This window comes from Oncorhynchus gorbuscha, linkage group LG07 (genome assembly GCF_021184085.1).
Source record: "Oncorhynchus gorbuscha isolate QuinsamMale2020 ecotype Even-year linkage group LG07, OgorEven_v1.0, whole genome shotgun sequence".
NCBI classification, from domain to species: Eukaryota; Metazoa; Chordata; class Actinopteri; order Salmoniformes; family Salmonidae; genus Oncorhynchus; species Oncorhynchus gorbuscha.
The window spans coordinates 76,312,522-76,327,475 of NC_060179.1; the positions used below are offsets into that span (position 1 = coordinate 76,312,522).

Here is a 14,954-nt window from a genome sequence, read left to right on the forward strand (position 1 = left end):
AAAAGGACACAACCCAGAAAGTGTATGATGCAAATAATTAATTGGCTTGCACTCATATTTGGCTTTTTGAATTGAACATACTCCATTAGGTTAGGAGTACACAACATGAATAAAGTGAATTCCTTTCCCGCCAAAACTAGACATGTGATTGTGATTTATTAACAATATCCTTGTGGAGATACTTGATTAACAACTCCCATTGAATAGTGGGGAATCTGATGGCAAGTTGTCAGTGGGCAAACAGCCATAGGTGCTCCATATACATGAATTGATTCGTGGAGTTGAAAATGAGAGTGGGCAAAGAGGTAGGGAAAAGTGCTGATGTGATTCAGATAGGCCTATAGCCACTCTAATCGCTTACATATTTTACATTGCGACTGCATTCAGACACTTTGGGTGAGTGTACGCTGGAACCCAACAGTAAACAGCTCAGGGACCACACAGTGAGAAGTGATTTTTGCTCCTTTTTATTAGCACAAAAGCAAGCGGAGACATGCGGCGGCGAGAAGGGTAACGTGATTTATTGGGGACAATGACTAGAATCGCCGCGCCTGCCGCTGTGGGCTAAGTGGAGGTCCAGCACTTTGGGGTTATCCATCCGTAGGGACAGCCAATACCTCAACATTGCACCAGCTAATTGAAAGTGCAGCTTTTAAAACAGAGATGTAATAAACTAACCATCAAAGCTGGTCAATTTTTACCAAAGCACCCAAAGTGAGACAGAGACAAGTTCATTAGAAGGGACATTCAGCTTAGTAAACCTTGATGACACCCCCCCCCCATCTTGTCTTAACGTTGGAATCCTTAGTTGCAACATACATTTTTGGACTTGTAAATTGATTATATATACCTGTTTCTCTATGAAAATAAATTATAAATGCCTCATGATATTAGTTTAACTGTCATATCCTATCAAAACACAAAAGCTTGTTTTAACACTGTATAACCAGGGCCATCCCATAGCTTTTTACCAAAAGAGGCGGGGTGTTGCTATGTGATTGTTTCAATAAAGGATTCTAGCTTTAAATAAAGTTATATTTCATGTCTCATGCAAAAAGATCAATCACTTTTCATTGTCTTGTCTCTCTTTGGAATTGAAGTGCTTCGGTTGTTTACTTTCTTCTTGTTGGGGTAGGGGATTTCATGCTACGAGCTGGGGTGGGAGACTTCAGTCCCTTAGGAGAGGTGGGGGACTTGGCACCGGCTGGAGAAGAGACATGGGAAGGAGCTGGGGAAGGGGCAGGGGTGACAACCTTGGGACCTGGGATCTCAATAGGACGTTTAGGTGGGATGATGGACTTGGGTGTTAGCGTTGGTTTGGCCTGTGGAATCGTGTCTCCATGCTTGTAGGCGCTCACAACGATATCCACGGACTCTCCTCCATATTTGTTCTGCACCGTCATAGTATACCTGCCACAGTCTTCCAGTGATACACGCTTGATGGTGAGACTGGCGAACTTCCCGGATTCGAGGGACACCAAGTACTGGTCATCGGTATACACCTCTGCACCATTTTTTAACCAGGTGACTTGAGGTTTGGGGTCACCGCACACTGTGCAGGTCAAACTCAGTGTCTACCAAGCAGGGCAAAGGAATTGAAACACCGTTGGTTACCAACACAGATATAACAGAAGAAGATGGAATGTTGGAGTGCTGTTGTTTGATTTAATCAGAGTTTACTATGCTTATCGTGTCTTGTTAAATCCCTAGTCTCTCCCCTCTTGCAGCCCCAAGGTAAAATAACCAATCACACTACAAACAAGTGTGTGTAGTCACTTTGGAGAGAGGTGCAGTTACAGTGACCTTTACAAGTAGCTCTATTCTGCCATTATGCAAACCATATGACATGTGTACACAATATTCCTATCATATACATCACGCATGTGTTTCATAAGGACCCCAGTTTATGTTTTTCCCACAATATATCATATGCTGTATGAAGTCTGACATGAGGTGCTGTGAAATGCAATAAAACTCCATAATCTTCCACCTAAAAGTGATTTTCCAGTGCTGTGCAGTGCTGTAAAGTACTTAAGTAAAAATACTTTATAGTACCTCTTAAGTAGTTGTATTGGGTATCTGTACTTTACTATTTCGATTTTCGACAACTTTTACTGTAGTACATTCTTAAGGAAAATGATATACTTTTTACTCCATACATTTGCCCTGACACCCAAAAGTACTCTACATTTTGAATGCTTAGCAGAACAGGAAAATGGTCCAATTCACGCACTTATCAAGAGAACTTCCCTGGTCATCCCTACTGCCTCTGATCTGGAGGACTCACTAAACACATGCCCCTGGCTATCCGTAAATAATAAATAAACAAGAAAATGGTGCCATCTGGTTTGCTTAATATAAAGAATTTGAAATTATTTAAACGTTTACTTATGATACTTAAGTATATTTTAGTAATTACATTTAAAACCAAAACTTTTTTACTTTTCTCAAGTAGTATTTTGCTTACATTGACTCAAGTCTGACAATTGGGTACTTTTCCCACCACTGATGCTGTGTATAATGCAACAGTAGGTTACAGTGGACATCAGCTGCATCCATCTGGTTATGATAGTTGACACTGACCTTCGCAATGCGTTAAACCATGTCTGGTTACCTGTTCTAGTGTTAAATATATTTGCATCATTGTATTCAATTGCAAAATAAAAGGTAAATTACCTTCTTCTCCATGATGGTAACAACATCAGGCAGACCGCCCAGCACTTTGCCACGGTCTAAAAAGGAAGATATTATATAATAACAATATTGTCCGAATCAGAAAATTCCAACAGAGCCACAATCTAGCATCATGACAAGAACATGTACTCACTGGCTTCAGCATATGCTTCCTCTCTGGAAAACAAGGGGGGAAATGTCAGTGGCACATTAGCACAGTGAGGCTTTGTATATTTCACCCCAAGACTGTAACTCCATACACATGCTCTGCATTACCATAATACATGAACACTAACGGTATATAGGAATTCAAGCTGTGTTTCAGCTGTAATGAAGATTAAATGTATATAGTATTATTGACCTGCATACATGTGCATGAAACTACACGGAAATGAATACACTGAACAGAATTATGACGTGATTATCTTACTTGAGAGTTGTGAATTCCGCAAAAGCTTTATCGTAGGCTGTGAAAAAGAAAGAAAATATTGGCTTTTCATGCATGTAATAATTAAACCGCTCTAATTACATTATTTATTATAGTTAATATGCGCGATGCAACGCGGAGTGCCTGGACACAGCCATTAGCTGTGCAATACTATGCAGCCGTATTCATCGAACTTGCCAAGGCTTTCGACTCTGTCAATCATCGCATTCTTATCGGCAGACTCGACAGCCTTGATTTCTCAAAAGACTGCCTCGCCTGGTTCACCAACTACTTCTCAGACAGAGTTCAGTGTGTCAAATCGGAGGGCCTGTTGTGCGGACATCTGGCAGTCTCTATGGGGGTGCCACAGGGTTCAATTCTCGGGCCGACTCTTTTCTCTGTATACATCAATGATGTTGCTCTTGCTGCTGGTGATTCTCTGATCCACCTCTATGCAGACGACACTATTCTGTATACTTCTGGACCTTCTTTGGACACTGTGTTAACTAACCTCCAGACGAGCTTCAATGCCATACAACTCTCCTTCTGTGGCCTACAACTGCTATTAAATGCAAGTAAAACTAAGTGCATGCTCTTCAACCGATCGCTGCCTGCACCTGCCCGCCCAGCCATGCATCACTACTCTGGACGGTTTTGACTTAGAATATGTGGGCAACTACAAATACCTAGGTGTCTGGTTAGACTGTAAACTCTCCTTCTATAAGTCTTTACTAGGTAAAGCCCCGCCTTATCTCAGCTCACTGGTCACCATAGCAGCACCCACCCGTAGCATGCATTCCAGCAGGTATATTTCACTGGTCACCCCCAAAGTCAATTCCTCCTTTGGCCGCCTTTCCTTCCAGTTCTCTGCTGCCAATGACTGGAACGAATTTCAAAAGTCACTGAAGCTGGAGTCTCATATCTCCCTCACTAACTTTAATGATCAGCTGTCAGAGCAGCTTACCGATCATTGCACCTGAGCATAGCCCATCTGTAAATAGCCCACCAAACTACCTCATCCTCATATTGTTATTTATTTTGTGCTCCTTTGTACCCCAGTATCTCCACTTACACATTCATCTTCTGCACATATATCACTCCAGTGTTAATGCTAAATTGTAATTATTGGCCACTATGGCCTATTTATTGCCTTACCTCCCCAATCTTACCTCATTTGCACACACTGAAACATATCGTACCTCATTATTGTAATGTTGTTGTGTTTTGCCTGAAATAGCTCATCCTCGCTCACTCATTACTGTTTCCAGCCCACACATCGCATGACCTGTCAGGGACCAGCCCTTGATTATGTTTGTCATCAAACAGTCTGTTGACTAACTGAAGTCTGAGCCAGGATTGCACCTTTGATATTGTTATTTCATCCACCGGATTAGCCTAAATATGCTGCTTGCTTCTGTGTACCCAGCTGCAGAGATGCCCTTTTCTTTCTATTATACATGTAGAAATCAGTGTGAAACTGGACACTGCCTGGGTTACCGTGGCAGGACTACAGTAGAGTGGCCAATAGTTGGAGGTGGTGTGATAAAAACTACAACAGTTTTTAGTAGTTGGTCATTTTGATAAAAATGCGCAGTGTTCTCATTACTGTGGTCCAGCTGAAGACTCCACCTCATTGATATACTGCCAGAAAAAATGGTAATGATATACAACCTCTGTTTTTTTTCAACATTTAGATGTTAGGTACACACACTAATGAAGACAGGGCTGGGAATCCAATGTATACGAATGAATGTGAATATCTAAAATGGTGAACTCCATTGATCAGGTGTATCATTTACAGGTTACCATTATCCTGGTATTGTTGTTGAGGTTCATACATGCTGAATGTGCTAATATCACTGCATTCATGTGTTATGCTATTTGCAAGACGGAAGGAGAAGTAGGTTGTTAAAGTACAAGTACGACGGCATATATTCTGTCTATATGATCTGGCTTACCGTGTCCAGAGAGGTCGATGGTGCGAGTATAGGTCTTATCCGTATCTATTATCTGGATGTGGTAAAGACCCTTATCCTTGTCTGTGGGTTCAATGATCTCCATAGTTGCCATGGCTGGGGTACCTCCAATACGCACCTTCTCAGAGTGAGAGAGTTTCCTTTCCCTGGAATGGTAAAGGGGAGGAACAGATGGAGCATAATAATTATTGTTTTGGGATTGAAAAAACACTGCTATTGAAGGTATCCATTGTGTTGGATTGAGTAGGCCCCTAAAGAGCAGTCCCCTAAAGAGCAGTCAATGAAAAATTGTATAAACTAATTCACAGGTAGCTCAATGAAGACCTAATTAGGATCATACAAACATAACATGGAATTGTGATTGATTCTAATGAAAATGGTAGAATTTCCTAATTTCTCTCATAATAAGTGTCATTTTCTAGTAGTTTATCAAATAATGACCAGCTGCAGTTGCCTTTCTGGACCATTTGAGCACCATCATTATGTTATTTATGTGCCATGGCCCTCTTGGCAGGCAGGGAGGACCTGAAATTTGCCAAGCTCAAATTTGTGAGGAATCATGGGAAATGGTGAGCTTTGTTCAGGCATTGCGTGTGAAATTGTTGCCGTGCTGTGAAACATGCTCCCCTTGTCTATGCCATGCACGCCAGAAGAAAGAAAAACCCGAAGCAGCTACTTCAAAACAGGGATGAGAAGACCCACGCATGGTTTAGCTGAAACTGGTTTGCCTTACACAAGCTGCTGTAACCGATGACTCCCCACAAGTGTTTTTAAAATTATCCTGTAGCTATTCTGCTCGGTAGGCCTACTAAATATTTCCTTAGGACAGAGCATTAGTGAGAGTTCATATTTGTTTTGTATTGTTTGTGTGTGAAGAAAGGCTCCGGTGTCACTGTTGTTTTACATTTTTACTAAAGAGTCACAATTTTTGACAAAATCTCAAATCATGTTTACATGCCTGGCTCATGTTACGCCTTGGGATAAAACCTTGTGTGGATTCTATTTACATGAACATTTCCATAATTTCGCATTCTCTGCATAATTTAAGAAAAGAAAAAGACCCCCACCCCCCCATATTTAAATACTTAGCATATGCTTACACGTGCAGCCAATGGATTTTCATCTCCTCTGTGTAGTATTTCATGTGGCATTGGAGCTGAATGCCTGTTGCTGTGCAGTGAATTGCCAACTCAGTTGCAGAGGATCCTGGTGAGCGAAAAGGAAAACCCAAGCGTCCTTTAGTGTACATATGCTGACATTATGTTCTATACGTCTCTTAAATTAATAATATATCTTCTTAGATAGACACAACTTGGTGACTTGCTGTGGTTTACTAATTGGTTGGCGAGTGCAGGGAATTGGAAATCAGCACAACAAATGCTGTAATGGGGATAAGATTTCAGGCTAGGACGACAGGTACAGATTTGTTACTTCAGCCCAGTTCATGAGGGTAGAGTAACAAGACCCTTGATATGCCCACTGGCTGTGTAATCCGCCTCATTAGTTTTGCTGCACTGATTTTGCTGCACTAAGAAAAACCACAGAACTGTGTGAGGAACACATTATCTGTAATCTAACAATCAAGTCCAACTGATTTATTGCCCTGGTTGAATAATGAGTAGAATAAACTGAAATACATTTTTTAAAGTATGCTAAAGTAAGTAAAAGCATGCTAAGATATGCTAAGTATACTAAAAAAGGGAAGTGGCAATCAAGCAAGCTAAACTTGAAGATATTTGTACCTACCAGCAAGTTTAGAAAGCTTGTTGATAATTTCATCAAAAGCTGTAAGAGAGATGTTGATAGAACAAAATTACATTCAAAGTATGTTCACAGTAAGACAATATATTTCACATACAACATGGTATCATTTTGATAATAGTATTTACCATGGCCAGATATTTCAATTTGGGACTGATCCTTTCCTCTGTCGTCGCTGATGGTAGCTTTGTAAATGCCAGTGGAAGCCTTGGAGAACTAGGTTGGATTTAAAAAATATAATTAGAATAGATATGTCTCAAATTAGTAGATATGTCTCAGTAGATATGTCTCAAATTAGAATGCAGTAGATAGGCCTCAAATTGGAATGCAGTAGATATGTCTCAAATTGGAATGCAGTAGATAGGCCTCAAATTGGAATGCAGTAGATATGTCTCAAATTGGAATGCAGTAGATATGTCTCAAATTGGAATGCAGTAGATAGGCCTCAAATTGGAATGCAGTAGATATGTCTCAAATTAGAATGCAGTAGATAGGCCTCAAATTGGAATGCAGTAGATATGTCTCAAATTGGAATGCAGTAGATAGGCCTCAAATTAGAATGCAGTAGAAAGGCCTCAAATTGGAATGCAGTAGATAGGCCTCAAATTAGAATGCAGTAGAAAGGCCTCAAATTGGAATGCAGTAGATAGGCCTCAAATTAGAATGCAGTAGAAAGGCCTCAAATTGGAATGCAGTAGATAAGCCTCAAATTGGAATGCAGTAGATAGGCCTCAAATTGGAATGCAGTAGAAAGGCCTCAAATTGGAATGCAGTAGAAAGGCCTCAAATTGGAATGCAGTAGATAGGCTTACCCTCTGTAACAGTAGCATTGACCACGTAAGCTTCATTAACATCCTTACATTGTGATTGGAATTGTTTTGCTTTAGTCAATTCCGGTTCATACACTGTCTCTAACCACATTTCCATCCACAATTTTTACATGAGTAAAGTCATACCATATTTTTTTTAAACAGCTGGAAACAGACAGTTTCAGTACAATTTTATAAATGCTGACAGATCATTTGTTAGTTCAACATTGGTACTTTATTTTTCTGCTGGTAAAATGTATCACACACGAAATGGCAGTGGAAGGCCTTTATGCACAAATATTGATATAATAACCATCATATCGAAGTATCATTCCGCGATGATTTGGTATGTAGTCTACTTCTCTAACTACAACTCGGGAAACCATGCAGTTTATTAGGCTACAGATGAAATAAGTTATGATGAACTTCACAGGATGATGAAAGTGCACAGTGATGAGCGTGATGCTCCTTTCCAATAAATACCAAGGGTCTTATTCTGATGAGATGGTATTGATGCTTGACTGCCATTTGATAGATAAAAATATTCTCGCTATTATCCATAATAATCTCAACATGTTGACTAGCCTACCCGCACAGCCTACCCGCACTGTATCTACAAGCTGTTGGCTAGTGTGCACATGCCAAGACCAGAATAGACACATTTGCAAAACTATCGCTAGAGTTGTAAATACAATGGAAACATATTGAACTTTACATTTGTATTTGGTACATCACAATTTAAGCTGACTTTTATCTGCAACGAGTCAGTTTGGTGGAAACACACCACTGGTGAAAAACATGTTTGAATCATTTTTTTTTTTTAATATTCACATGAAAATCTATTGCCAATTGGATGCAAACCTAGCTATGGTCTCAATTTCATATAATTTTTCTCACCACTTCTGGCATTTACATGTGGCCAATGTCAAACAGGCTGTATATCAAGCACAGGATCAGAGTAACCTCTTCCATCTCACAAATAGCTTTGTGAGGACAGAGTACGATTGCAAGGTGTGAATATTTATAATGACATAATTGGAAGTGACTGCTTTCTATGACAGTGGAGCTTTACTGAGGATCGAGCTGCTTATCTTCTTCCCCTCAGGGTTATTCCTCTTGTTTCCTATAAATGACTGGTGCCCCTAGGACCTCAAGTCAAAATTCACCTCGACTGCACCTCTTACTTCCCTTACATTACATCACATTACATCACACATGTTTTGCTGGCTGTTTGTCTCTTGTCTTTTTGTGTGAAACAGTGGAGGCTGCTGAGGGCAAAATGGCTCATAATAATGGCTGGAACGGCGCGAATGGAATGGCATCAAACCATGTGTTTGATTTACTTGATACCATTCCACTAATACCGCCTCAGCCAATACCATGAGCATGTCCTCCCCAACTAAAGTGCCACCAACAACCAACATCCTGTGGTATAAAATAGGCGGATAAAACCAACATCCTGTGGTATAAAATAGGCGGATAAAACCAACATCCTGTGGTATAAAATAGGCGGATAAAACCAACATCCTGTGGACTGACAGCATGACTGTGTAGGCGGATAGAACCCTCCAACAACACAAACAAGGGTAATGCAGAGTATTAGCATTAGTATGACTAACTTTGGCTTGTCCTGATCATGTCTAGATGATATGGAAAGTCACAGGACTGCTGCTCAGAAATGTACTCAACAACAATTCTGTTCTCAATGACTGCCTTGAGATTTCCAGCAATGAAGTCATAGGATGAATGTGCCTAACCCGGTTTACCAGACTGCAAGGTCCTTTTACTGTAGACTATTATCCAAACTACTGGGTTTCCAAGAAATGTAATTGTGCTTCTGCCTATTGTCCACATACAGTAACACCTGCTATTATATGTACAGGTAAAATAATGGAAGCACATGAGTAAATGAGGGATGCAAAGTATGTTGAAAGCAGGTGCTTCCACACAGGTGTGGTTCCTGAGGTAGTTAAGCAATTAAAACATCCCATCATGCTTAAAAGCTCTGCATGGTCAACCTGATGTCTGCAGTGGCTGTTCAGAATGATGTCACATCCCTCGAATAGAGTTCCAGACACTTGTAGAATATATTCCAAGGCGCATTGAAGCTGTTCTGGTGGCTCTGGTGGCCCGTAATACACGTTATGTTGATGTTTCCTTTATTTTGGCAGTTACCAGTCTTTTGTTCAATCTTTATACAACAGGTGAGTCTAATCCTGAATGCTGATTGGTTAAAAGCGCATTCCAGCAGGTGTCTATTCCATAAAGTAGCACCGGCTAAATCTATGACGTTAAAATGCAAATATATATATATATATATATTTTTAAAGGCCCTTCTCCCCCATTTTACATTTACATTTAAGTCATTTAGCAGACGCTCTTATCCAGAGCGACTTACAAATTGGTGCATTCACCTTATGACATCCAGTGGAACAGTCACTTTACAATAGTGCATCTAAATCTTAAAGGGGGGGGGTGAGAGGGATTACTTATCCTATCCTAGGTATTCCTTAAAGAGGTGGGGTTTCAGGTGTCTCCGGAAGGTGGTGATTGACTCCGCTGTCCTGGCGTCGTGAGGGAGTTTGTTCCACCATTGGGGGGCCAGAGCAGCGAACAGTTTTGACTGGGCTGAGCGGGATTGCTCAGTTTGCCCGGGTGGCCAGCTCTAGGGAGAATCTTGGTGGTTCCAAATGTATTCTATTTAAGAATGATGGGACCTTCAATGATGGGACCTTCAATGCTGCAGAAGCTCTCAGAGCTCTACAGACAATTCCTTCGATCTCATGGCTTGGTTTTTGCTCTGACATGCACTGTCAACTGTGGGGCCTTATAAAGACAGGTGTCTGCCTTTCCAAATCATGTCCAATCAATTGAATTTACCACAGGTGTAGAAACATCTCAAGGATGACCAACTGAAACAGGATGCACCTGAGCAGAATTTCGAGTCTCATAGCAAAGGGTCTGAATACTTAAGTAAATAAGGTATTGCTGTTTTTCATTTTTTATAAATTTGCAAAAATGTCTAAAAACCTGTATTTGCTTTGTCATTATGGGGTAAAGCTGTAACGTACCAAAATGTGGAAAAGTCAAGGGGTTTGAGTTCTTTCCAAAGACACTGTACAAAGAAATGTCATTTGAAAAAAGGTCAAACAAAACAAAGTGCAGCTAGTTTGCAGTCTTTACAGCTTCAATTTGAAGTGATTGTGTTAGCTGTGTTGTTGGCTAGCTTCTCTGAACAACAGTGTCCTGAAGAGATATCAAATGTTCTATGCCAGGCCAAACCGCTCCTCAATAGCTCATTGTTATGGATGTATCCAAATAAATGTCAAACTGCTGAAACAAATGCAGCCACTTTTTAATAGTTTTTTTCTAATGTTTGATGTGACTCTAAGTGAGTTGTAATTGGCTAGCTAGCAAGCAGTATGGCAATGGAAAATTTAGAACGAACGTCTGGGTCGCGTCCATAAATACAGAACAAAAAGACTGAACGACTGGGTCGCATCTCTGGCAAACGAATCAATAGAATGAACAACCAGCCGGCTTGGGTAGCAACCCTAGATTTGTGTTGGGACTATATCTTGTGGAAGGATGAAATAGTATTAATAAATGAATCTAAATAACGTTTTTTAATTAAAATATGTCAATCATTATTTTAATATGTTGGTAACCTCTTGTATAAAAGTGAACATGTCCTTGAAGCCGGTGTTTGAAGCCGGTGTTTGGAGGATATATTGGCACAGTTCGACTTCGTCTCTTGACAACACCCGTGCCAATATATCCTGCAAACACTGGCTTATCGGGCATTATCACTTAATTAGAAGGTGTGTGTCTGTGTGATACAATTACCAGGGAAATAGGAAGCTTGCAGGCTCCAGATGCCAGATTAACTGGCCCTTCAGGGGTAATCTCAACGGCATCCTTAAACCAGTGCAGCGCAGTTTCCTTCTTCAGATTATCCACCTGCATTATGAAACAACAGAACCCATAGCCCACAGGTAGGTGAATCAGCCCAAACAAAGACGCATGCCTGCATTACAACAACACCATCTGTCAACGCAGGAGAACAACGACTGAGGTGAATCATGCTGACTGTGTTTGTCGTTTAGATTGGCAGTAGCGATAACTCATGCCATCATTTCCATTTAATCTCTTGGCTTAATCTAATTGTACTTTCGGTGAATGTTTAATTACCTTGCAGATGAGTGCCACAGAGCAGTCATCCCCGACATGGACTGACAAAAACTCACTGAAGTGGGGGCCTGGAAAGAGGGCAAGAGAGACAGAAAGGGTGGGAGGGAGAGAGGGGGGGATAGAGGGAGGGAGGGGGAAGAGCGGGCATATGAAGGTCAGATTTCATCAATTGTTTTGCTAATAACACCCTTGTGTCTTTGTAATATCCTTGTAACAATGGGTGGCTTATGGATTTGCAGGTGTGATAACAGTGTGTGGCTACCATAAATAATGTCAACCATTTTGAAGGAAAAAAACATTATGATATCAAATCATCATCTTAGTATTTGAAATTCATACCTAATTTAAATATTACTCAAATTAATTTACCAAACACTAGAGGACTGCATACTGAATTTCCCAAACATTAGAGGACTGCATAATGATTTACCAAACACTAGAGGACTGCATAATGATTTCCCAAACACTAGAGGACTGCATAATGAATTTCCCAAACACTAGAGGACTGCATAATGCATTTACCAAACACTAGAGGACTGCATAATGAATTTCCCAAACACTAGAGGACTGCATAATGATTTCCCAAACACTAGAGGACTGCATAATGCATTTCCCAAACACTAGAGGACTGCATAATGAATTTCCCAAACACTAGAGGACTGCATAATGAATTTCCCAAAGACTAGAGGAATGCATAATGAATTTCCCAAACATTAGAGGACTGTATAATGAATTTCCCAAAGACTAGAGGAATGCATAATGAATTTCCCAAACATTAGAGAACTGCATATTTTGAAACACTGTTACCGTCTTTCACTCTGACGTACTCGCTCCTTTGGTGTTCTGCGTCAGCGAGAGCTGCCTTGAAATCTACAACCCAAACAAAGTGATACAGGGGATAAGTCCTGGATCTCTCATGGAGCCCAACCCTGGATTAGAGCACAACCCCCACAGCAGACAGGCTCTCACCAGCTCCGATAAGCACCAGAGAGGACTGTCCTCTGGCTTTGCCATCCTCGATCTGAACAGTAAAGGTGCCCTCGCTATCCTCTGTGAAATGATCCAGCACAAACTCAATGATGCCAGCCTCAACGTCATGACTCGCATGATTTGGCTGAGAACACAGAAGAAGACACCAAGAAAGTTTACATGACAGGACTCTATTAAGTGAATGTTGAGGAATCGGAATGGGCGAATCCAATAATGTGGATATGTTGTGTAATCCACTCTAGTCTTGGCTTAAAAGTCTATTCATGCCATGACATAGTGATGATAGAGTAGAATGAATAGTACAAAGAGAAAAAAAGTTGTCTGTGCAAGTCCATTGTGAGTTCAATTACAGTGTTGGCTGAAACTACACACTATTTCCTGTATAGTGCACTACTTTTGACCAGAGACCCATAGGGTCAGCCTCCTAGAATCTCTAGTCAGGAGTTGTGCACTGTATGCCAAAAAGGTGTCTAAAGATGTGCACTAAATAAGGAATGAGGATCAAAAGTGCACTATGTCGGGAATTGGGCACCATTTCGGACAAAGACAGTGTGTCGGTTTAGAGTTGACAGGAATAAGGAGGAGAGTCTTACATTAGTCGGTGAGAGTTCATTGTTGTTAGCTAAGAACGTATAGGTGACAGCAGAGGAGATGTGCTCAGCCTGCAGCCAGAAGCGCATGCGGCCGCGCTCCAGAATCTTGTAGGACAGCTGAGTCTTTAGAGGGATCACTGTGGAAGCAGAAACAGTCATGGAAGAAGGTGATGCAAATAGAGGTAGGTTTTGTGATAGAAATGGCATTTGTTCAAAGGAAGACATTTCCCTTCTCAAAGCATAAGAATAAGCCGTGATGAACCACATGCTAAAAACGTTGATGGAGCGAGGGCTGACAAAAACTACTTTCTGGGATTAACAGTTGTCTCCTCTATGTGGCTTAAATGCAACTATGTGGTTTACATGCAACTATGTGGTTTTACATGGAACTATGTGGTTTACATGGAACTATGTGGTTTACATGGAACTATGTGGTTTACATGGAACTATGTGGTTTACATCAACCCGCATTACCAGTCTACAAAAGCACATACGCCCCTACAGTATATACCCATTATTCAAGCAAAACAAAACAAAAAAAATTGACCTTTTACCCCGAGCTGTGTATTCCAAATGATTATTTGATGGGAACCAAACATGTATGAGAGTGAAAATAGAAAATGACCTGACAAAGATCCAACTCTGATCTTTTTTGTGGGTCTGATTAAATCACAATGGGAACATACCAGAGTAGCGGACATTCCTTTTCTCTTTGAAAATAGAAAAGCCATATTAAATCATTCAGAACAAAACCTACCTGGGTGTCGAATACCATAGCTCTTTGCCAGCATTTTCTCCAGCTCTGTAATAGAGGTAAACAAGGGAGAGTGTATTTCAGCATTGTAATGATCCAATATCATCCACAGCGATTCCTTTTTACATGGAACTTCATCATACATTTCGACAGTAACAGTTGTCTGCACTGCACAAGACCAGACATGCATGTCCCGTATCACGGCATCATGTCAGATTTATGAAAAACAGTGAAAGGCACCACTATTGTTTCTGACTCCAACATCTGCCGTATAACGACATGCTGTTGTGTTGATTTAGATGTACTAGTACAGTATGCATGCATGTATGGACTAAATCTATTTCATACCATGATCCTGAATGAGGGTTATAAATAAGTAACCTCCTGTTTATGATCGACCCCCTGCCAGGGCCTACCTTCGGCATGGATTTCATGGCTGGCAAGAAACACCATCAGTGTTAGTTACAGCAACGGAGAAGCAACCCATATCCCCCTGGTCTGGGTGTTTGAAAATAAGCTTAGAGCTAGAAATAAAGAAATAAAGATGCACTATTAGATAATATAGAAATAAATAAAGACACACCATTGGATAATATAGAAATAAATAAATAAAGGCACACCATTGGATAATGTAGAAATAAACACATAAATAAAGACACACCATTGGATAATATAGAAATAAATAAATAAATAAAGACACACCATTGGATAATATAGAAATAAATACATAAATAAAGACACACCATTGGATAATATAGAAATAAATAAATAAAGACACCA

At 40.5% G+C, this 14,954-nt stretch overlaps 1 pseudogene across 1 annotated transcript in view; it reads right to left on the reverse strand.

Annotated features, from left to right (window-relative positions):
* Positions 1-451: 451 nt before the first annotated feature.
* Positions 452-14,954, reverse strand: part of LOC124040366 — a 36,477-nt pseudogene continuing 21,974 nt past the window's right edge. Inside the window, exons 22-36 of the transcript XR_006839707.1 lie at positions 14,591-14,698; positions 14,178-14,222; positions 13,421-13,557; positions 12,807-12,951; positions 12,645-12,707; positions 11,838-11,905; positions 11,493-11,606; positions 6,966-7,053; positions 6,823-6,861; positions 6,177-6,282; positions 5,059-5,222; positions 3,104-3,140; positions 2,828-2,850; positions 2,677-2,732; positions 452-1,574 (exon numbers count right to left, since the gene is read on the reverse strand). The product of XR_006839707.1 is annotated as a myomesin-2-like (transcript). The remainder of the gene's footprint in view (positions 1,575-2,676; positions 2,733-2,827; positions 2,851-3,103; positions 3,141-5,058; positions 5,223-6,176; positions 6,283-6,822; positions 6,862-6,965; positions 7,054-11,492; positions 11,607-11,837; positions 11,906-12,644; positions 12,708-12,806; positions 12,952-13,420; positions 13,558-14,177; positions 14,223-14,590; positions 14,699-14,954) is intronic.